The sequence below is a fragment of the Schistocerca cancellata genome, chromosome 4 (assembly GCF_023864275.1).
Source record: "Schistocerca cancellata isolate TAMUIC-IGC-003103 chromosome 4, iqSchCanc2.1, whole genome shotgun sequence".
Taxonomy (NCBI): domain Eukaryota; kingdom Metazoa; phylum Arthropoda; class Insecta; order Orthoptera; family Acrididae; genus Schistocerca; species Schistocerca cancellata.
This window is the reverse complement of record NC_064629.1, coordinates 107,593,943-107,618,912: the sequence shown is the minus strand read 5'-3', so window position 1 is coordinate 107,618,912 and position 24,970 is coordinate 107,593,943.

Sequence of the window (24,970 nt, the reverse complement as noted above, 5' to 3'; positions counted from 1 at the left end):
TAAGTCGACATTTTGCCTTTTGTATTCAATATCGATGCAATTTCTGTGTTTCAACGTTGATTTGAAGGTCCAAGGGATACAGTAAACCTGCAATGGGGCATCGGAATCTAATACTGTTGTCCCAGGAAAGGCTAAAAGCAAGAACTATTGGAAGAAATACTCCTCTTGTAAATAAGTCGACATTTTGCATTTTGTGTTCAATATCGATGCAACTTCTGTGTTTCATCGTTGATTTGAAGGTCCAAGGGATACAGTAAACCTGCAATGGTGAATCGGAATGTAATATTGCTGTCCCAGGAAACGCTAAAAGCACAAACTATTAGAAGAGTAACTCCTCTTGTAACTAAGTCGACATTTTGCCTTTTGTATTCAATATCGATGCAATTTCTAACTCATCGTTGATTTGAAGGTCCAAGGGATACAGTAAACCTGCAATGGTGCACCGGAAACTAATACTTCGGTCCCAGGAAAGGCTCAAAGCACGAAGTAATAGAAGAGTTACTCCTCTTTTATATAAGTCGACATTTTGCCTTTTGTATTCAATATCGAAGCAATTTCTGTGTTTCATCGTTGATTTGAAGGTCCAAGGGATACAGTAAACCTGCAATGGTGCATCGGAATCTAATACTGCTGTCCTAGGAAAGGCTCAAAACACGAACTATTAGAAGAGTTTCTCCTCTTGTAAATAAGTCGACATTTTGCCTTTTGTATTCAATATCGATGCAATTTCTGTGTTTCATCGTTTATTTGAAGGTCCAAGGGATACAGTAAACCTGCAATGTTGAATCGGAATCTAATACTGTTGTCCCAGGAAAGGCTAAAAGCACGAACTATTAGAAGAGTTACTCCTCTTGTAAATAAGTCGACATTTTGCCTTTTGTATTCAATATCGATGCAATTTCTGTGTTTCATCGTTGATTTGAAGGTCCATGGGATACAGTAAACCTGCAATGGTGAATCGGAATCTAATACTGCTGTCCCAGGAAACGCTAAATGCACGAACTATTAGAAGAGTAACTTCTCTAGTAAATATGTCAACATTTTGCCTTTTGTATTCAATATCGATGCAATTTCTGTGTTCCATCGTTGATTTGAAGGTCCAAGGGATACAGTAACCCTGCAATGGTGCATCGGAATCTAATACTGCTGTCCCAGGAAAGGCTCAAACACGAACTATTAGAAGAGTTACTCCTCTTGTAAATAAGTCGACATTTTGCCTTTTGTATTCAATATCGATGCAATTTCTGTGTTTCATCGTTGATTTGAAGGTCCAAGGGATACAGTAAACCTGCAATGGTGCATCGGAATCTAATACTGCTATCCCAGGAAAGTGTCAAAGCACGAAGTACTAGAAGAGTTACTCCTCTTGTATATAAGTCGACATTTTGCCTTTTGTATTCAATGTCGATGCAATTTCTGTGTTTCATCGTTGATTTGAAGGTCCAAGGGATACAGTAAACCTGCAATGGTGCATCGGAATCTAATACTGCTGTCCCAGGAAAGGCTCAAAGCACGAACTATTAGAAGAGTTACTCCTCTTGTAAATAAGTCGACATTTTGCCTTTTGTATTCAATATCGATGGAATTTCTGTGTTTCATCGTTGATTTGAAGGTCCAAGGGATACAGTAAACCTGCAATGGCGCATCGGAATTTAATACTGCTGTCCCAGGAATGGCTCAAAGCAGGAACTATTAGAAGAGTTACTCCTCTTGTAAATTAGTCAACATTTTGCCTTTTGTATTCAATATCGATGCAATTTCTGTGTCTCATCGTTGATTTGAAGGTCCAAGGGATACAGTAAACCTGCAATGGTGCATCGGAATCTAATACTGCTGTTCCACGAAAGGCTCAAAGCACGAACTATTAGAAGAGTTACTCCTCTTGTAAATAAGCCGACATTTAGCCTTTTGTATTCAGTATCGATGCAATTTCTGTGTTTCATCGATGATTTGAAGGTCCAAGGGATACAGTAAACCTGCAATGGTGAATCGGAATGTAAAACTGCTGTCCCAGGAAAGGCTCAAAGCACGAACTATTAGAAGAGTTTCTCCTCTTGTAACTAAGTCGACATTTTGCCTTTTGTATTCAGTATCGATGCAATTTCTGTTTCATCGTTGATTTGAAGGTCCAAGGGATACAGTAAACCTGCAATGGTGCATCGGAATCTAATACTGCTGTCCCAGGAAAGGCTCAAAGCACGAACTATTATAAGAGTTACTCCTCTTGTAAATTAGTCGACATTTTGCCTTTTGGATTCAATATCGATGCAATTTCTGTGTTTCATCGTTGATTTGAAGGTCCAAGGGGTACAGTAAACCTGCAATGGTGCATCGGAAACTAATACTGCTGTCCCTCGAAAGGCTCAAACACGAACTATTAGAAGAGTTACTCCTCTTGTAAATAAGACGACATTTTGCCTTTTGTATTCAATATCGATGCAATTTCTGTGTTTCATCGTTGATTTGAAGGTCCAAGGGATACTGTAAACCTGCAATGGTGAATCGGAATCCAATACTGCTGTCCCAGGAAACGCTAAAAGCACGAACTATTAGAAGAGTAAATCCTCTTGTAAATATGTCGACATTTTGCCTTTTGTATTCAATATCGATGCAATCTCTGTGTTTCATCGTTGATTGGAAGGTCCAAGGGATACAGTAAACCTGCAATGGTGCAACGGAATCTAATACTGCTGTCATAGGAAAGGCTTAAAGCACGAACTATTATAAGAGTTACTCCTCTTGTAAATAAGTCGACATTTTGCATTTTGTATTCAATATCGTTGCAATTTCTGTGTTTCATCGTTGATTTGAAGGTCCTAGGGATACAGTAAACCTCCAATGGTGAATCGGAATCTAATACTGCTGTCCCAGGAAAGGCTCAAAGCACGAACTATTAGAAGAGTTACTCCTCTTGTAAATAAGTCGACATTTTGCCTTTTGTATTCAATATCGATGCAATTTCTGTGTTTCCTCGTTGATTTGAAGGTCCAAGGGATACAGTAAACCTGCAATGGTGCATCGGAATCTAATACTGCTGTCCCAGGAAAGGCTCAAAGCACGAACTATTAGAAGAGTTACTCCTCTTGTAAATAAGTCGATATTTTGCCTTTTGTATTCAATATCGATGCAATTTCTGTGTTTCATCGTTGATTTGAAGGTCCAAGGGATACAGTAAACCTGCAATGGTGCATCGGAATCTAATACTGCTGTCCCAGGAAAGGCTCAAAGCACGAGGTACTAGAAGAGTTACTCCTCTTGTATATAAGTCGACATTTTGCCTTTTGTATTCAATGTCGATGCAATTTCTGTGTTTCATCGTTGATTTGAAGGTCCAAGGGATACAGTAAACCTGCAATGGTGCATCGGAATCTAATACTGCTGTCCCAGGAAAGGCTCAAAGCACGAACTATTAGAAGAGTTACTCCTCTTGTAAATAAGTCGACATTTTGCCTTTTGTATTCAATATCGATGCAATTTCTGTGTTTCATCGTTGATTTGAAGGTCCAAGGGATACAGTAAACCTGCAATGGCGCATCGGAATTTAATACTGCTGTCCCAGGAAGTGCTCAAAGCACGAACTATTATAAGAGTTACTCCTCTTGTAAATTAGTCGACAGTTTGTCTTTTGTATTCAATATCGATGCAATTTCTGTGTTTCATCGTTGATTTGAAGGTCCAAGGGATACAGTAAACCTGCAATGGTGCATCGGAATCTAATACTGCTGTCCCACGAAAGGCTCAAAGCACGAACTATTAGAAGAGTTACTCCTCTTGTAAATAAGCCGACATTTAGCCTTTCGTATTCAGTATCGATGCAATTTCTGTGTTTCATCGTTGATTTGAAGGTCCAAGTTATACAGTATACCTGCAATGGTGAATCGGAATGTAAAACTTCTGTCCCAGGAAACGCTAAAAGCACGAACTATTAGAAGAGTTACTCCTCTTGTAACTAAGTCGACATTTTGCCTTTTGTATTCAGTATCGATGCAATTTCTGTTTCATCGTTGATTTGAAGGTCCAAGGGATACAGTATACCTGCAATGGTGCATCGGAATCTAATACTTCTGTCCCAGGAAAGGCTTAAAGCACGAACTATTATAAGAGTTACTCCTCTTGTAAATAAGTCGACATTTTGCCTTTTGTATTCACTATCGATGCAATTTCTGTGTTTCATCGTTGATTTGAAGGTCCTAGGGATACAGTAAACCTCCAATGGTGATTCGGAATCTAATACTGCTGTCCCAGGAAAGGCTCAAAGCACGAACTATTAGAAGAGTTACTCCTCTTGTAAATAAGTCGACATTTTGCCTTTTGTATTCAATGTCGATGCAATTTCTGTGTTTCATCGTTGGTTTGAAGGTCCAAGGGATACAGTAAACCTGCAATGGTAAATCGGAATCTAATACTGCTGTCCCAGGAAAGGCTCAAAGCACGAACTATTAGAAGAGTTACTCCTCTTGTAAATAAGTCGACATTTTGCCTTTTGTATTCAATATCGGTGCAATTTCTGTGTTTCATCGATGATTTGAAGGTCCAAGGGATACAGTAAACCTGCAATGGTGCATCGGAATCTAATACTGCTGTCCCAGGAAAGGCTCAAAGCACGAAGTACTAGAAGAGTTACTCCTCTTGTATATAAGTCGGCATTTTGCCTTTTGTATTCAATGTCGATGCAATTTCTGTGTTTCATCGTTGATTTGAAGGTCCAAGGGATACAGTAAACCTGCAATGGTGCATCGGAATCTAATACTGCTGTCCCAGGAAAGGCTCAAAGCACGAACTATTAGAAGAGTTACTCCTCTTGTAAATAAGTCGACATTTTGCCTTTTGTATTCGATATCGATGCAATTTCTGTGTTTCATCGTTGATTTGAAGGTCCAAGGGATACAGTAAACCTGCAATGGCGCATCGGAATTTAATACTGCTGTCCCAGGAAGTGCTCAAATCAGGAACTATTAGAAGAGTTACCCCTCTTGTAAATTAGTCGACATTTTGTCTTTTGTATTCAATATCGATGCAATTTCTGTGTTTCATCGTTGATTTGAAGGTCCAAGGGATACAGTAAACCTGCAATGGTGCATCGGAATCTAATACAGCTGTCCCACGAAAGGCTCAAAGCACGAACTATTAGAAGAGTTACTCCTCTTGTAAATAAGCCGACATTTAGCCTTTTGTATTCAGTATCGATGCAATTTCTGTGTTTCATCGTTGATTTGAAGGTCCAAGTTATACAGTAAACCTGCAATGGTGAATCGGAATGTAAAAACTGCTGTCCCAGGAAACGCTAAAAGCACGAACTATTAGAAGAGTTACTCCTCTTGTAACTAAGTCGACATTTTGCCTTTTGTATTCAGTATCGATGCAATTTCTGTTTCATCGTTGATTTGAAGGTCCAAGGGATACAGTATACCTGCAATGGTGCATCGGAATCTAATACTTCTGTCCCTGGAAAGGCTCAAAGCACGAACTATTAGATAAGTTACTCCTCTTGTAAATAAGTCGACATTTTGCCTTTTGTATTCAATATCGATGCAATTTCTGTGTTTCATCGTTGATTTGAAAGTCCAAGGGATACAGTATACCTGCAATGGTGCATCGGAATCTAATAATGCTGCCCCAGGAAAGGCTCAAAGCACGAAGTATTAGATAAGTTACTCCTCTTGTAAATAAGTCGACATTTTGCCTTTTGTATTCAATATCGATGCAATTTCTGTGTTTCATCGTTGATTTGAAGGTCCTAGGAATACAGTAAACCTGCAATGGTGCATCGGAATCTAATACTGCTGTCCCAGGAAAGGCTCAAAGCACGATCTATTAGAAGAGTTACGCCTCTTGTAAAGAAATCGACATTTTGCCTTTTGTATTCAATATCGATGCAATTTCTGTGTTCCATCGTTGATTTGAAGGTCCAAGGGATACAGTAAACCTGCAATGGTGAATCGGAATCTAATACTGCTGTCCCAGGAAACGCTAAAACACGAACTATTAGAAGAGTTACTCCTCTTGTAAATAAGTCGACATTTTTCCTTTTGTATTCAATATCGATGCAATTTCTGTGTTTCATCCTTGATTTGAAGGTCAAAGGGATACAGTAAACGTGCAATGGTGCATCGGAATGTAATACTGCTGTCCCAGGAAAGGCTCAAAGCACGAACTATTAGAAGAGTTACTCCTCTTGTAAATAAGTCGACATTTTGCCATTTGTATTCAATATCGATGCAATTTCTGTGTTCCATCGTTGATTTGAAGGTCCAAGGGATACAGTAAACCTGCAATGGTGAATCGGAATCTAATACTGCTGTCCCAGGAAACGCTAAAACACGAACTATTAGAAGAGTTACTCCTCTTGTAAATAAGTCGACATTTTTCCTTTTGTATTCAATATCGATGCAATTTCTGTGTTTCATAGTTGTTTTGAAGGTCCAAGGGATACAGTAAACGTGCAATGGTGCATCGGAATGTAATACTGCTGTCCCAAGAAAGGCTCAAAGCACGAACTATTAGAAGAGTTACTCCTCTTATAAATAAATCGACATTTTGCATTTTGTATTCAAGATCGATGCAATTTCTTTGTTTCATCGTTGATTTGAAGGTACAAGGGATACAGTAAACATGCAATGGTGCATCGGAATCTAATACTGCTGTCCCAGGAAAGGCTCAAAGCACGAACTATTGGAAGAGTTACTCCTCTTGTAAATAAGTCGACATTTTGCCATTTGTATTCAATATCGATGCAATTTCTGTGTTCCATCGTTGATTTGAAGGTCCAAGGGATACAGTAAACCTGCAATGGTGAATCGGAATCTAATACTGGTGTCCCAGGAAAGGCTCAAAGCACGATTTATTAGAAGGGTTACTCCTCTTGTAAATAAGTCGACATTTTGCCTTTTGTATTCAATATCGATGCAATTTCTGTGTTTCATCGTTGATTTGAAGGTCCTAGGGATACTGTAAACGTGCAATGGTGCATCGGAATCTAAAACTGCTAAAATCACGAACTATTAGAAGAGTTACTCCTCTTATAAATAATTCGACATTTTGCATTTTGTATTCAAGATCGATGCAATTTCTATGTTTCATCGTTGATTTGAAGGTACAAGGGATACAGTAAACATGCAATGGTGCATCGGAATGTAATACTGCTGTCCCAGGAAGGGATAAACCACGAACTATTAGAAGAGTTACTCCTCTTGTAAATAAGTCGACATCTTGCCTTTTGTATCCAATATCGATGCAATTTCTGTGTTTCATCGTTGATTTGAAGGTCCTAGGGATACAGTAAACCTGCAATGGTGCATCGGAATGTAATACTGCTGTCCCAGGAAAGGCTCAAAGCACGATTTATTAGAAGGGTTACTCCTCTTGTAAATAAGTCAACATTTTGCCTTTTGTATTCAATATCGATGCAAATTCTGTGTTTCATCGTTGATTTGAAGGTCCAAGGGAATCCGTAAGCCTGCAATGGTGCATCGGAATCTAATACTACTGTCCCAGGAAACGCTAAAATCACGAACTATTGGAAGAGTTACTCCTCTTGTAAATAAGTCGACATTTTGCCTTTTGTATTCAATATCGATGCAATTTCTGTGTTTCATCGTTGATTTGAAGGTCCAAGGGATACAGTAAACCTGCAATGGTGCATCGGAATCTAATACTGCTGTCCCAGGAAAGGCTAAAACCATGAACTATTAGAAGAGTTACTCCTCTTGTAAATAAGTCGACATTTTGCCATTTGTATTCAATATCGATGCAATTTCTGTGTTTCATCCTTGATTTGAAGGTCAAAGGGATACTGTAAACCTGCAATGGTGCATCGGAATCTAATACTGCTAAAATCACGAACTATTAGAAGAGTTACTCCCCTTATAAGTAAGTCGACATTTTGCATTTTGTATTCAAGATCGAAGCAATTTCTATGTTTCATCGTTGATTTGAAGGTACAAGGGATACAGTAAACATGCAATGGTGCATCGGAATCTAATACCGCTGTCCCAGGAAAGGATAAACCACGAACTATTAGAAGAGTTACTCCTCTTGTAAATAAGTCGACATTTTGCCTTTTGTATCCAATATCGATGCAATTTCTGTGTTTCATCGTTGATTTAAAGGTCCAAGGGATACAGTATACCTGCAATGGTGCATCGGAATCTAATAATGCTGCCCCAGGAAAGGCTCAAAGCACGAACTATTAGATAAGTTACTCCTCTTGTAAATAAGTCGACATTTTGCCTTTTGTATTCAATATCGATGCAATTTCTGTGTTTCATCGTTGATTTGAAGGTCCAAGGGATACAGTAAACCTGCAATGGTGCATCGGAATCTGATACTGCTGTCCCAGGAAATGCTAAAACCACGAACTATTAGAAGTGTTACTCCTCTTGTAAATAAGTCGAAATTTTGGCTGTTGTATTCAATATCGATGCAATTTCAGTGTTTCATAGTTGTTTTGAAGGTCCAAGGGATACAGTAAACGTGCAATGGTGCTTCGGAATGTAATACTGCTGTCCCAGGAAAGGCTCAAAGGACGAACTATTAGAAGAGTTACTCCTCTTGTAAATAAGCCGACATTTTGCATTTTGTATTCAAGATCGATGCAATTTCTATGTTTCATCGTTGATTTAAAGGTACAAGGGATACAGTAAACATGCAATGGTGCGTCGGAATCTAATACTGCTGTCCCAGGAAAGGCTCAAAGCACGAACTATTAGAAGAGTTACTCCTCTTGTAAATAAGTCGACATTTTGTCTTTTGTATTCAATATCGTTGCAATTTCTGTGTTTCATCGTTGATTTGAAGGTCCAAGGGATACAGTAAACCTGCAATGGTGAATCGGAATCTAATACTGCTGTCCCAGGAAACGCTAAAACACGAACTATTAGAAGAGTTACTCCTCTTGTAAATAAGTCGACATTTTTCCTTTTGTATTCAATATCGATGCAATTTCTGTGTTTCATCGTTGATTTGAAGGTCAAAGGGATACTGCAAACCTGCAATGGTGCATCGGAATCTAATACTGCTGTCCCAGGAAAGGCTCAAAAACGAACTATTAGAAGAGTTAAGCCTCTTGTAAATAAGTCGACTCTTTGGCTTTTGTATTCAATATCGATGCAATTTCTGTGTTTCATCGTTGATTTGAAGGTCCTAGGGATACAGTAAACCTGCAATGGTGCATCGGAATCTAATACTGCTGTCCCAGGAAAGGCTAAAAGCACGAACTATTAGAAGAGTTACTCCTCTTGTAAATAAGTCGACATTTTGCCTTTTGTATTCAATATCGATGCAATTTCTTTATTTCATCGTTGATTTGAAGGTCCAAGGGATACAGTAAAGCAGCAATGGGGCATCGGAATCTAATACTGCTGTCCCAGGAAAGGCTCAAAGCACGAACTATTAGAAGAGTTACTCCTCTTGTAAATAAGTCGACATTTTGCCTTTTGTACACAATATCGATGCAATTTCTGTGTTTCATCGTTGATTTGAAGGTCCAAGGGTTACAGTAAACCTGCAATGGTGCATCGGAATCTAATACTGCTGTCCCAGGGAAGGCTAAAACCACGAACTATTAGAAGAGTTACTCCTCTTGTAAATAAGTCGACATTTTGCATTTTGTATTCAATATCGAAGCAATTTCTGTGTTTCATCGTTGCTTTGAAGGTCCAAGGGATACAGCAAACTTACAATGGTGCATCGGAATCTAATACTGCTGTCCCAGGAAACGCTAAGAGCACGAACTATTAGAAGAGTTACTCCTCTTGTAAATAAGCGACATTTTGCCTTTTGTATTCAATACCGAAGCAATTTCTGTGTTTCATCGTTGATTTGAATGTCCAAGGGATACAGTAAACCTGCAATGGTGCATCGGAATCTAATACTGCTGTCCCAGGAAAGGCTAATAGCACGAACTATTAGGAGAGTTACTCCTCTTGTAAATAAGTCAACATTTTGTCTTTTGTATCCAATATCGATGCAATTTCAGTATTTCATAGTTGTTTTGAAGGTCCAAGGGATACAGTAAACGTGCAATGGTGCATCGGAATGTAATACTGCTGTCCCAGGAAAGGCTAAAAACACGAACTATTAGAAGAGTTACTCCTCTTATAAATAAGTCGACATTTTGCATTTTGTATTCAAGATCGATGCAATTTCTATGTTTCATCGTTGATTTGAAGGTACAAGGGATACAGTAAACCTGCAATGTTGCATCGGAATCTAATACTGCTGTCCCAGGAAAGGCTCAAAGCACGAACTATTAGAAGAGTTACTACTCTTGTAAATAAGTCGACATTTTGCCTTTTGTATTCAATATCGATGCAATTTCTGTGTTTCATCGTTGATTTGAAGATCCAAGGGATACAGTAAACCTGCAATGGTGCATCGGAATCTAATAATGCTGTCCCAGGAAAGGCTCAAAGCAGGAACTATTAGAAGAGTTACTCCACTTGTAAGTAAGTCGACATTTGGCCTTTTGTATTCAATATCGATGCAATTTCTGTGTTTCATCGTTGATTCGAAGGTCCAAGGGATACAGTAAACCTGCAATGGTGCATCGGAATCTAATACTGCTGTCCCAGGAAAAGCTTAAAGCACGAAGTACTAGAAGAGTTACTCCTCTTGTATATTTGTCGCCATTTTGCCTTTTGTATTCAATATCGATGCAATCTCTGTGTTTCATCGTTGACTTGAAGGTCCAAGGGATACAGTAAACCTGCAATGGTGAATCGGAATCTAATACTGCTGTCTCAGGAAACGCTAAAAGCACGAACTATTAGAAGAGTTACTCCTCTTGTAAATAAGTCGACATTTTGGCCTTTGTATTCAATATCGATGCAATTTCTGTGTTTCATCGTTGATTTGAAGGTCCAAGGGATACAGTTAACCTGCAATTGTGCATCGGAATCTAATACTGATGTCCCAGGAAAGACCCAAAGCACGAACTATTATAAGTGTTACTCCTCTTGTAAATTAGTCGACATTTTGCCTGTTGTATTCAATATCAATGCAATTTCTGTGTTTCATCGCTGATTTGAAGGTCCAAGGGATGCAGTAAACCTGCAATGGTGCATCGGAATCTAATACTGCTGTCCCAGAAAGTCTCAAAGCACGAACTATTAGAAGAGTTACTCCTCTTGTAAATAAGCCGACATTTTGCCTTTTGTATTCAATATCGATCCAATTTCTGTGTTTCATCGTTGACTTGAAGATTCAAGGGATACAGTAAACTTGCAATGGTGCATCGGAATCTAATACTGCTGTCCCAGGAAAGGTTCAAAGCACGAACTATTAGAAGGGTTACTCCTCTTTTAAATAAGTCGAAATTTTTCCTTTTGTATTGAATATCGATGCAATTTCTGTGTTTCATCGTTGATTTGAAGGTCCAAGGGATACAGTAAACCTGCAATGGTGCATTGGAATCTAATACTGCTGTCCCAGGAAAGGCTATAAGCACGAACTAGTAGAAGAGTTACTCCTCTTGTAAATAAGTCGACATTTTGCCTTTTGTATTCAATATCGATGCAATATCTGTGTTTCATCGTTGATTTGAAGGTCCATGCGGTACAGTAAACCTGCAATGGTGCATCGTAATCTAATACTGCTGTCCCAGGAAAGGCTCAAAACACGAAATATTAGAAGAGTTACTCCTCTTGTAAATAAGTCGACATTTTGCCTTTTGTATTCAATATCGTTGCAATTTCAGTGTCTCATCGTTGATTTGAAGGTCCAAGGGATACAGTATACCTGCAATGGTGCATCGGAATCTAATACTGCTGTCCCAGGAAAGGCTCAAAGCACGAACTATTAGAAGAGTTACTCCTCTTGTAAATAAGTCGACATTTTGCCTTTTGTATTCAATATCGATGCAATTTCTGTGTTTCATCGTTGATTTGAAGGTCCAAGGGATACAGTAAACCTGCAATGGTGCATCGGAATCTAATACTGCTGTCCCAGGAAAGGCTCAAAGCACGAACTATTAGAAGAGTTACGCTTCTTGTAAATAAGTCGACATTTTGCCTTTTGTATTATATATCGATGCAATTTCTGTGTTTCATCGTTGATTTGAAGGTCCAAGGGATACAGTAAACCTGCAATGGTGCATCGGAATGTAATACTGCTGTCCCAGGAAAGGGTAAAAGCACGAACTATTAGAAGAGTTACTCCTCTTGTAAATAAGTCGACATTTTGCCTTTTGTATTCAATATCGATGCAATGTCTTTATTTCATCGTTGATTTGAAGGTCCAAGGGATACAGTAAAGCAGCAATGGGGCATCGGAATCTAATACTGCTGTCCCAGGAAAGGCTCAAAGCACGAACTATTAGAAGAGTTACTCCTCTTGTAAATAAGTCGACATTTTGCCTTTTGTACACAATATCGATGCAATTTCTGTGTTTCATCGTTGATTTGAATATCCAAGGGTTACAGTAAACCTGCAATGGTGCATCGGATTCTAATACTGCTGTCCCAGGGAAGGCTAAAACCACGAACTATTAGAAGAGTTACTACTCTTGTAAATAAGTCGACATTTTGCATTTTGTATTCAATATCGATGCAATTTCTGTGTTTCATCGTTGCTTTGAAGGTCCAAGGGATACAGTAAACTTACAATGGTGCATCGGAATCTAATACTGCTGTCCCAGGAAACGCTAAAAACACGAACTATTAGAAGAGTTACTCCTCTTGTAAATAAGCGACATTTTGCCTTTTGTATTCAATATCGATGCAATTTCTGTGTTTCATCGTTGATTTGAAGGTCCAAGGGATACAGTAAACCTGCAATGGTGCATCGGAATCTAATACTGCTGTCCCAGGAAAGGCTAAAAGCACGAACTATTAGGAGAGTTACTCCTCTTGTAAATAAGTCAACATTTTGCCTTTTGTATTCAATATCGATGCAATTTCAGTATTTCATAGTTGTTTTGAAGGTCCAAGGGATACAGTAAACGTGCAATGGTGCATCGGAATGTAATACTGCTGTCCCAGGAAAGGCTAAAAACACGAACTATTAGAAGAGTTACTCCTCTTATAAATAAGTCGACATTTTGCATTTTGTATTCAAGATCGATGCAATTTCTATGTTTCATCGTTGATTTGAAGGTACAAGGGATACAGTAAACCTGCAATGGTGCATCGGAATCTAATACTGCTGTCCCAGGAAAGGCTCAAAGCACGAACTATTAGAAGAGTTACTACTCTTGTAAATAAGTCGACATTTTGCCTTTTGTATTCAATATCGATGCAATTTCTGTGTTTCATCGTTGATTTGAAGATCCAAGGGATACAGTAAACCTGCAATGGTGCATCGGAATCTAATACTGCTGTCCCAGGAAAGGCCCAAAGCACGAACTATTATAAGTGTTACTCCTCTTGTAAATTAGTCGACATTTTGCCTGTTGTATTCAATATCGATGCAATTTCTGTGTTTCATCGTTGATTTGAAGGTCCAAGGGATGCAGTAAACCTGCAATGGTGCATCGGAATCTAATACTGCTGTCCCAGAAAGTCTCAAAGCACGAACTATTAGAAGAGTTACTCCTCTTGTAAATAAGCCGACATTTTGCCTTTTGTATTCAATATCGATCCAATTTCTGTGTTTCATCGTTGACTTGAAGGTTCAAGGGATACAGTAAACTTGCAATGGTGCATCGGAATCTAATACTGCTGTCCCAGGAAATGTTCAAAGCACGAACTATTAGAAGGGTTACTCCTCTTTTAAATAAGTCGAAATTTTTCCTTTTGTATTCAATATCGATGCAATTTCTGTGTTTCATCGTTGATTTGAAGGTCCAAGGGATACAGTAAACCTGCAATGGTGCATTGGAATCTAATACTGCTGTCCCAGGAAAGGCTATAAGCACGAACTTGTAGAAGAGTTACTCCTCTTGTAAATAAGTCGACATTTTGCCTTTTGTACACAATATCGATGCTATTTCTGTGTTTCATCGTTGATTTGAAGGTCCAAGGGTTACAGTAAACCTGCAATGGTGCATCGGAATCTAATACTGCTGTCCCAGGGAAGGCTAAAACCACGAACTATTAGAAGAGTTACTCCTCTTGTAAATAAGTCGACATTTTGCATTTTGTATTCAATATCGATGCAATTTCTGTGTTTCATCGTTGATTTGAAGGTCCAAGGGATACAGTAAACCTGCAATGGTGTATCGGAATGTAATACCGCTGTCCCAGGAAACGCTAAAACACGAACTATTATAAGTGTTACTCCTCTTGTAAACTAGTCGACATTTTGCCTGTTGTATTCAATATCGATGCAATTTCTGTGTATCATCGTTGATTTGAAGGTCCAAGGGATGCAGTAAACCTGCAATGGTGCATCGGAATCTAATACTGCTGTCCCTGGAAGGGCTCAAAGCACGAACTATTAGAAGAGTTACTTCTCTTGTAGATAAGCCGATATTTTTCCTTTTGTTTTCAATATCGATCCAATGTCTGTGTTTCATCGTTGCCTTGAAGGTCCAAGGGATACAGTAAACCTGCAATGGTGCATCGGAATCTAATACTGCTGTCCCAGGAAAGGTTCAAAGCACGAAGTATTAGAAGGGTTACTTCTCTTTTAAATAAGTCGAAATTTTGCCTTTTGTATTCAATATCGATGCAATTTCTGTGTTTCATCGTTGATTTGAAGGTCCAAGGGATACAGTAAACCTGCAATGGTGCATTGGAATCTAATACTGCTGTCCCAGGAAAGGCTATAAGCACGAACTAGTAGAAGAGTTACTCCTCTTGTAAATAATTCGACATTTTGCCTTTTGTATTCAATATCGATGCATTTTCTGTGTTTCATCGTTGATTTGAAGGTCCAAGGGGTACAGTAGACCTGCAATGGTGCATCGGAATCTAATACTGGTGTCCCAGGAAAGGCTCAAACCACGAAATGTTAGAAGAGTTACTCCTCTTGTAAATAAGTCGACATTTTGCCATTTGTACTCAATATCGTTGCAATTTCAGTGTTTCATCGTTGATTTGAAGGTCCAAGGGATACAGTAAACCTGCAATGGTGCATCGGAATCTAATACTGCTGTGTCCAGGAAAGGCTCAAAGCACGAACTATTAGAAGAGTTACTCCTCTTGTAAATAAGTCGACATTTTGCCCTTTGTATTCAATATCGATGCAATTTCTGTGTTTCATCGATGATTTGAAGGGCCAAGGGATACAGTAAACCTGCAATGGTGCATCGGAGTCTAATACTGCTGTCCCAGGAAAGGCTCAGAACACGAACTATTAGAAGAGTTACGCCTCTTGTAGATAAGTCGACATTTTGCCTATTGTATTATATATCGATGCAATTTCTGTGTTTCATCGTTGTTTTGAAGGTCCAAGGGATACAGTAAACCTGCAATGGTGCATCGGAATCGAATACTGCTGTCCCAGCAAAGGCTCAAAACACGAACAATTGGAAGAGTTACTCCTCCTGCAAATAAGCGACATTTTGCCTTTTGTATTCAATATCGATGAAATTTCTGTGTTTCATCGTTGATTTGAAGGTCCAAGGGTTACAGTAAACCTGCAATGGTGCATCGGAATCTAATACTGCTGTCCCAGGGAAGGCTAAAACCACGAACTATTAGAAGAGTTACTCCTCTTTTAAATAAGTCGACATTTTGCATTTTGAATTCAAGATCGACGCAATTTCTATGTTTCATCGTTGATTTGAAGGTACAAGGGATACAGTAAACCTGCAATGGTGCATCGGAATCTAATACTGCTGTCCCAGGAAAGTCTAAAATCTCGAACTATTAGGAGAGTTACTACTGTTGTAAATAAGTCGACATTTTGCCTTTTGTATTCAATATCGATGCAATTTCTGTGTTTCATCGTTGATTTGAAGGTCCATGGGATACAGTAAACCTGCAATGGTGCATGGGAATCTAATACTGCTGTCCCAGTAAGGGCTCAAAGCAGGAACTGTTAGAAGAGTTACTCCTCTTATAAATAAGTCGACATTTTGCCTTTTGTATTCAATATCGATGCAATTTCTGTGTTTCATCATTGATTTGAAGGTCCAAGGGATACAGTAAAATTGCAATGCTGCATCGGAATCTAATACTGCTGTCCCAGGAAAGGCTCAAAGCACGAACTATTAGAAGAGTTACTCCTCTTGAAAATAAGCCGACATTTAGCCTTTTGTATTCAATATCGATGCAATTTCTGTGTTTCATCGTTGATTTGAAGGTCCAAGGGATACAGGAAAACCTGAAGTGGTGCATCGGAATCTAATACTGCTGTCCCAGGAAAAGCTTAAAGCACGAAGTACTAGAAGAGTTACTCCTCTTGTATATATGTCGACATTTTGCATTTTGTATTCAATATCGATGCAATTTCTGTGTTTCATCGTTGATTTGAAGGTCCAAGGGATACAGTAAACCTGCAATGGTGCATCGGAATCTAATACTGCTGTCCCAGGAAAGGCTCAAAGCACGAACTATTAGAAGAGTTACTCCTCTTGTAAATAAGTCGGCATTTTGCCTTTTGTACTCAATATCGATGCAATTTCTGTGCTTCATCGTTGATTTGAAGGTCCAAGGGATACAGTAAACCTGCAATGGTGCATCGGAATCTAATACTGCTGTCCCAGGAAAGGCTCAAAGCATGAACTATTAGAAGAGTTGCTCCTCTTGTAAATAAGTTGACATTTTGCCTTTTGTATTCAATATCGATGCAATTTCTGTGTTTCATCGTTGATTTGAAGGTCCAAGGGATACAGTTAACCTGCAATGGTGCATCAGAATCTAATACTGCTGTCCCAGGAAAGGCTAAAAGCACGAACTATTAGAAGAGTTACGCCTCATGTAAATAAGTCGACATTTTGCCTTTTGTATTATATATCGATGCAATTTCTGTGTTTCATCGTTGTTTTGAAGGTCCAAGGGATACAGTAAACCTGCCATGGTGCATGGGAATCTAATACTGCTGTCCCAGCAAAGGCTCAAAACACGAAATATTGGAAGAGTTACTCCTCTTGCAAATAAGCGACATTTTGCCTTTTGTATTCAATATCGATGCAATTTCTGTGTTTCATCGTTGATTTGAAGGTCCAAGGGTTACAGTAAACCTGCAATGGTGCATCGGAATCTAATACTGCTGTCCCAGGGAAGGCTAAAACCACGAACTATTAGAAGAGTTACACCTCTTGTAAATAAGTCGACATTTTGCATTTTGTATTCAATATCGATGCAATTTCTGTGTTTCATCGTTGATTTGAAGGTCAAAGGGATACAGTAAATTTACAATGGTGCATCGGAATCTAATACTGCTGTCCCAGGAAAGGCTCAAACCACGAAATGTTAGAAGAGTTACTCCTCTTGTAAATAAGTCGACATTTTGCCATTTGTACTCAATATCGTTGCAATTTCAGTGTTTCATCGTTGATTTGAAGGTCCAAGGGATACAGTAAACCTGCAATGGTGCATCGGAATCTAATACTGCTGTCCCAGGAAAGGCTCAAAGCACGAACTATTAGAAGAGTTACTCCTCTTGTAAATAAGTCGACATTTTGCATTTTGTATTCAATATCGATGCAATTTCTGTGTTTCATCGTTGATTTGAAGGTCCAAGGGATACAGTAAACCTGCAATGGTGTATCGGAATGTAATACCGCTGTCCCAGGAAACGCTAAAACACGAACTATTATAAGTGTTACTCCTCTTGTAAACTAGTCGACATTTTGCCTGTTGTATTCAATATCGATGCAATTTCTGTGTATCATCGTTGATTTGAAGGTCCAAGGGATGCAGTAAACCTGCAATGGTGCATCGGAATCTAATACTGCTGTCCCTGGAAGGGCTCAAAGCACGAACTATTAGAAGAGTTACTTCTCTTGTAGATAAGCCGACATTTTTCCTTTTGTTTTCAATATCGATCCAATGTCTGTGTTTCATCGTTGCCTTGAAGGTCCAAGGGATACAGTAAACCTGCAATGGTGCATCGGAATCTAATACTGCTGTCCCAGGAAAGGTTCAAAGCACGAAGTATTAGAAGGGTTACTTCTCTTTTAAATAAGTCGAAATTTTGCCTTTTGTATTCAATATCGATGCAATTTCTGTGTTTCATCGTTGATTTGAAGGTCCAAGGGATACAGTAAACCTGCAATGGTGCATTGGAATCTAATACTGCTGTCCCAGGAAAGGCTATAAGCACGAACTAGTAGAAGAGTTACTCCTCTTGTAAATAATTCGACATTTTGCCTTTTGTATTCAATATCGATGCATTTTCTGTGTTTCATCGTTGATTTGAAGGTCCAAGGGGTACAGTAGACCTGCAATGGTGCATCGGAATCTAATACTGGTGTCCCAGGAAAGGCTCAAACCACGAAATGTTAGAAGAGTTACTCCTCTTGTAAATAAGTCGACATTTTGCCATTTGTACTCAATATCGTTGCAATTTCAGTGTTTCATCGTTGATTTGAAGGTCCAAGGGATACAGTAAACCTGCAATGGTGCATCGGAATCTAATACTGCTGTCCCAGGAAAGGCTCAAAGCACGAACTATTAGAAGAGTTACTCCTCTTGTAAATAAGTCGACATTTTGCCCTTTGTATTCAATATCGATGCAATTTCTGTGTTTCATCGATGATTTGAAGGTCCAAGGGATACAGTAAACCTGCAATGGTGCATCGGAGTCTAATACTGCTGTCCCAGGAAAGGCTCAGAACACGAACTATTAGAAGAGTTACGCCTCTTGTAGATAAGTCGACATTTTGCCTATTGTATTATATATCGATGCAATTTCTGTGTTTCATCGTTGTTTTGAAGGTCCAAGGGATACAGTAAACCTGCAATGGTGCATCGGAATCTAATACTGCTGTCCCAGCAAAGGCTCAAAACACGAACAATTGGAAGAGTTACTCCTCCTGCAAATAAGCGACATTTTGCCTTTTGTATTCAATATCGATGAAATTTCTGTGTTTCATCGTTGATTTGAAGGTCCAAGGGTTACAGTAAACCTGCAATGGTGCATCGGAATCTAATACTGCTGTCCCAGGGAAGGCTAAAACCACGAACTATTAGAAGAGTTACTCCTCTTTTAAATAAGTCGACATTTTGCATTTTGAATTCAAGATCGACGCAATTTCTATGTTTCATCGTTGATTTGAAGGTACAAGGGATACAGTAAACCTGCAATGGTGCATCGGAATCTAATACTGCTGTCCCTGGAAGGGCTCAAAGCACGAACTATTAGGAGAGTTACTACTCTTGTAAATAAGTCGACATTTTGCCTTTTGTATTCAATATCGATGCAATTTCTGTGTTTCATCGTTGATTTGAAGGTCCAAGGGATACAGTAAACCTGCAATGGTGCATGGGAATCTAATACTGCTGTCCCAGTAAGGGCTCAAAGCAGGAACTGTTAGAAGAGTTACTCCTCTTATAAATAAGTCGACATTTTGCCTTTTGTATTCAATATCGATGCAATTTCTGTGTTTCATCATTGATTTGAAGGTCCAAGGGATACAGTAAAATTGCAATGCTGCATCGGAATCTAATACTGCTGTCCCAGGAAAGGCTCAAAGCACGAACTATTAGAAGAGTTACTCCTCTTGAAAATAAGCCGACATTTAGCCTTTTGTATTCAATATCGATGCAATTTCTGTGTTTCATCGTTGATTTGAAGGTCCAAGGGATACAGGAAAACCTGAAGTGGTGCATCGGAATCTAATACTGCTGTCCCAGGAAAAGCTTAAAGCACGAAGTACTAGAAGAGTTACTCCTCTTGTATATATGTCGACATTTTGCATTTTGTATTCAATATCGATGCAATTTCTGTGTTTCATCGTTGATTTGAAGGTCCAAGGGATACAGTAAACCTGCAATGGTGCATCGGAATCTAATACTGCTGTCCCAGGAAAGGCTCAAAGCACGAACTATTAGAAGAGTTACTCCTCTTGTAAATAAGTCGGCATTTTGCCTTTTGTACTCAATATCGATGCAATTTCTGTGCTTCATCGTTGATTTGAAGGTCCAAGGGATACAGTAAACCTGCAATGGTGCATCGGAATCTAATACTGCTGTCCCAGGAAAGGCTCAAAGCATGAACTATTAGAAGAGTTGCTCCTCTTGTAAATAAGTTGACATTTTGCCTTTTGTATTCAATATCGATGCAATTTCTGTGTTTCATCGTTGATTTGAAGGTCCAAGGGATACAGTAAACCTGCAATGGTGCATCGGAATGTAATACTGCTGTCCCAGGAAAGGCTCAAAGCACGAACTATTAGAAGAGTTAGTCCTCTTGTAAATAAGTCGACATTTTGCCTTTTGTATTCAATATCGATGCAATTTCAGTGTTTCATCGTTGATTTGAAGGTCCAAGGGATACAGTAAACCTGCAATGGTGCATCGGAATCTAATACTGCTGTACCAGGAAAGGCTCAAAGCACGAACTATTATTAAAGTTACTCCTCTTGTAAATAAGTCGACATTTTGCCTTTTGTATTCAATATCGATGCAATTTCTGTGTTTCATCGTTGATTTGAAGGTCCAAGGGATACAGTAAACCTGCAATGGTGCATTGGACTCTAATACTGCTGTCCCAGGAAAGGCTCAAAGCACGAAATGTTAGAAGAGTTACTCCTCTTGTAAATAAGTCGACATTTTGCCATTTGTATTCAATATCGTTGCAATTTCAGTGTTTCATCGTTGATTTGAAGGTCCAAGGGATACAGTTAACCTGCAATGGTGCATCAGAATCTAATACTGCTGTCCCAGGAAAGGCTAAAAGCACGAACTATTAGAAGAGTTACGCCTCATGTAAATAAGTCGACATTTTGCCTTTTGTATTATATATCGATGCAATTTCTGTGTTTCATCGTTGTTTTGAAGGTCCAAGGGATACAGTAAACCTGCCATGGTGCATGGGAATCTAATACTGCTGTCCCAGCAAAGGCTCAAAACACGAAATATTGGAAGAGTTACTCCTCTTGCAAATAAGCGACATTTTGCCTTTTGTATTCAATATCGATGCAATTTCTGTGTTTCATCGTTGATTTGAAGGTCCAAGGGTTACAGTAAACCTGCAATGGTGCATCGGAATCTAATACTGCTGTCCCAGGGAAGGCTAAAACCACGAACTATTAGAAGAGTTACACCTCTTGTAAATAAGTCGACATTTTGCATTTTGTATTCAATATCGATGCAATTTCTGTGTTTCATCGTTGATTTGAAGGTCAAAGGGATACAGTAAATTTACAATGGTGCATCGGAATCTAATACTGCTGTCCCAGGAAAGGCTAAAAGGAGGAACTGTTAGAAGAGTTACTCCTCTTATAAATAAGTCGACATTTTGCATTTTGTATTCAAGATCGATGCAATTTCTATGTTTCATCGTTGATTTGAAGGTACAAGGGATACAGTAAGCCTGCAATGGTGCATCGGAATCTAATACTGCTGTACCAGGAAAGTCTCAAAACTCGAACTATTAGAAGAGTTACTACTCTTGTAAATAAGTGGACATTTTGCCTTTTGTATTCAATATCGATGCAATTTCTGTGTTTCATCGTTGATTTGAAGGTCCAAGGGATACAGTAAACCTGCAATGGTGCATCGGAATCTAATACTGCTGTCCCAGGAAAGGCTCAAAGCAGGAACTGTTAGAAGAGTTACTCCTCTTATAAATAAGTCGACATTTTGCCTTTTGTATTCAATATCGATGCAATTTCTGTGTTTCATCATTGATTTGAAGGTCCAAGGGATACAGTAAAACTGCAATGGTGCATCGGAATCTAATACTGCTGTCCCAGGAAAGGCTAAAACCACGAACTCTTAGAAGAGTTACTCCTCTTGTAAATCAGTCGACATTTTGCCTTTTGTATTCGATATCGATGCAATTTCTGTGTTTCATCGTTGATTTGAAGGTCCAAGGGATACAGTAAAGCTCCAATGGTGCATCGGAATCTAATACTGCTGTCCCAGGAAAGGCTCAAATCACGAACTATTAGAAGAGTTACTCCTCTTGTAAATAAGTCGATATTTTGCCATTTGTATTCAATATCGATGCAATTTCTGTGTTTCATCGTTGATTTGAAGGTCCAAGGGATACAGTAAACCTGCAATGGTGCATCGGAATCTAATACTGCTGTCCCAGGATAGGCTCAAAACACGAAGTACTAGAAGAGTTACTCCTCTTGTATATAAGTCGAAAATTTGCCTTTTGTATTCAATATCCATGCAATTTCAGTGTTTCATCGTTGATTTGAAGGTCAAAGAGATACAATAAACCTGCAATGGTGCATCGGAATCCATTAATGCTGTCCCAGGAAAGGCTCAAAACACGAACTATTAGAAGAGCTACTCCTCTTGTAAATAAGTGGACATTTTGAATTTTGAATTCGATATCGATGCAATTTCTGTGTTTCATCGTTGATTTGAAGGTCCAAGGGATACAGTAAAGCTGCAATGGTGTATCGGAATCTAATACTGCTGTCCCAGGAAAGGCTCAAAGCACGAACTATTAGAAGAGTTACTATTCTTGTAAATAAGTCGACATTTTGCCTTTTGAATTCAATATCGATGCAATTTCAGAGTTTTATAGTTGTTTTGAAGGTCCAAAGGACACAGTAATCGTGCAATGGTGCATCGGAATGTAATACTGCTGTCCCAGGAAAGGCTCAAAGCACGAACTATTAGAAGAGTTACTCCTCTTATAAATAAGTCGACATTTTGCATTTTGTATTCAAGAGCGATGCAATTTCTATGTTTCATCGTTGATTTGAAGGTACAACGGATACAGTAAACCAGCAATGGTGCATCGGAATCTAATACTGCTGTCCCAGGAAAGGCTCAAAGCACGAACTATTAGAAGAGTTACTACTCCTGTAAATAAGTCGACATTTTGCCTTTTGTATTCAATATCGATGCAATTTCTGTGATTCATCGTTGATTTGAAGGTCCAAGGGATACAGTAAACCTGCAATGGTGCATCGGAATCTAATACTGCTGTCCCAGGAAAGGCTCAATGCACGAACTATTAGAAGAGTTACTCCTCTTGTAAATAAGTCGAAATTTTGCCTTTTGTATTCAATATCGATGCAATTTCTGTGTTTCATCGTTGATTTGTAGGTCCAAGGGATACAGTAAACCTGCAATGGTGCATCGGAATCTAATACTGCTGTCCCAGGAAAGGCTCAAAGCATGAACTATTAGAAGAGTTACTACTCTTGTAAATAAGTCGACATTTTGCCTTTTGTATTCAATATCGATGCATCTTCTGTGTTACATCGTTGATTTGAAGGTCCAAGGGATACAGTAAACCTGCAATGGTGCATCGGAATCTAATACTGCTGTCCCAGGAAAGGCTCAAAGCAGGAACTGTTAGAAGAGTTACTCCTCTTATAAATAAGTCGACATTTTGCCTTTTGTATTCAATATCGATGCAATTTCTGTGATTCATCGTTGATTTGAAGGTCCAAGGGATACAGTAAACCTGCAATGGTGCATCGGAATCTAATACTGCTGTCCCAGGAAAGGCTCAATGCACGAACTATTAGAAGAGTTACTCCTCTTGTAAATAAGTCGACATCTTGCCTTTTCTATTCAATATCGATGCAATTTCTGTGTTTCATCGTTGATTTGAAGGTCCAAGGGATACAGTAAACCTGCAATGGTGCATCGGAATCTAATACTGCTGTCCCAGGAAATGCTCAAATCACGAAGTACTTGAAGAGGTACTCCTCTTGTATATAAGTCGACATTTTGCCTTTTGTATTCAATGTCGATGCAATTTCTGTGTTTCATCGTTGATTTGAAGGTCCAAGGGATACAGTAAACCTGCAATGGTGCAACGGAATCTAATACTGCTGTCCCAGGAAACGCTAAAAGCACGAACTATTAGAAGAGTTACTCCTCTTGTAAATAAGTCGACATTTTGCCTTTTGTGTTCAATATCGATGCAATTTCTGTGTTTCATCGTTGATTTGAAGGTCCAAGGGATACAGTGAACCTGATTTTGTGCATCGGAATCTAATACTGCTGTCCCAGGAAAGGCTCAAAGCACGAAATATTAGAAGATTTACTCCTCTTGTAAATAAGTCGACATTTTGCCTTTTGTATTCAATATCGATGCAATTTCTGTGTTACATCGTTGATTTGAAGGCCCAAGGCATACTGTAAACCTGCAATGGTGCATCGGAATCTAATACTGCTGTCCCAGGAAAGGCTCAAACACGAAGTACTAGAAGAGTTACTGCTCTTGTATATAAGTCAAAATTTTGCCTTTTGTATTCAATATCCATGCAATTTCTGTGTTTCATCGTTGATTAGAAGGTCCAAGGGATACAGTAAACCTGCAATGGTGCATCGGAATCTAATACTGCTGTCCCAGGAAAGGCTCAAAGCAGGAACTATTAGAAGAGTTACTCCTCTTGTAATTAATTCGACATTTTGCCTTTTGTATTCAATATCGATGCAATTTCTGTGTTTCATCGTTGATTTGAAGGTCAAAGAGATACAGTAAACCTGCAATGGTGCATCGGAATCTAATACTGCTGTCCCAGGAAAGGCTCAAAGCATGAACTATTAGAAGAGTTACTACTCTCGTAAATAAGTCGACATTTTGCCTTTTGTATTCGATAATGATGAAATTTCTGTGTTTCATCGTTGATTTGAAGGTCCAAGGGATACAGTAAAGCTGCAATGGTGCATCGGAATCTAATACTGCTGTCCCAGGAAAGGCTCAAAGCACGAACTATTAGAAGAGTTACTCCTCTTGTAAATAAGTCGACATTTTGCCTTTTGTACACAATATCGATGCAATTTCTGTGTTTCATCGTTGATTTGAAGGTCCAAGGGTTACAGTAAACCTGCAATGGTGCATCGGAATCTAATACTGCTGTCCCAGGGAAGGCTAAAACCACGAACTATTAGAAGAGTTACTCCTCTTGTAAATAAGTCGACATTTTGCATTTTGTATTCAATATCGAAGCAATTTCTGTGTTTCATCGTTGCTTTGAAGGTCCAAGGGATATAGC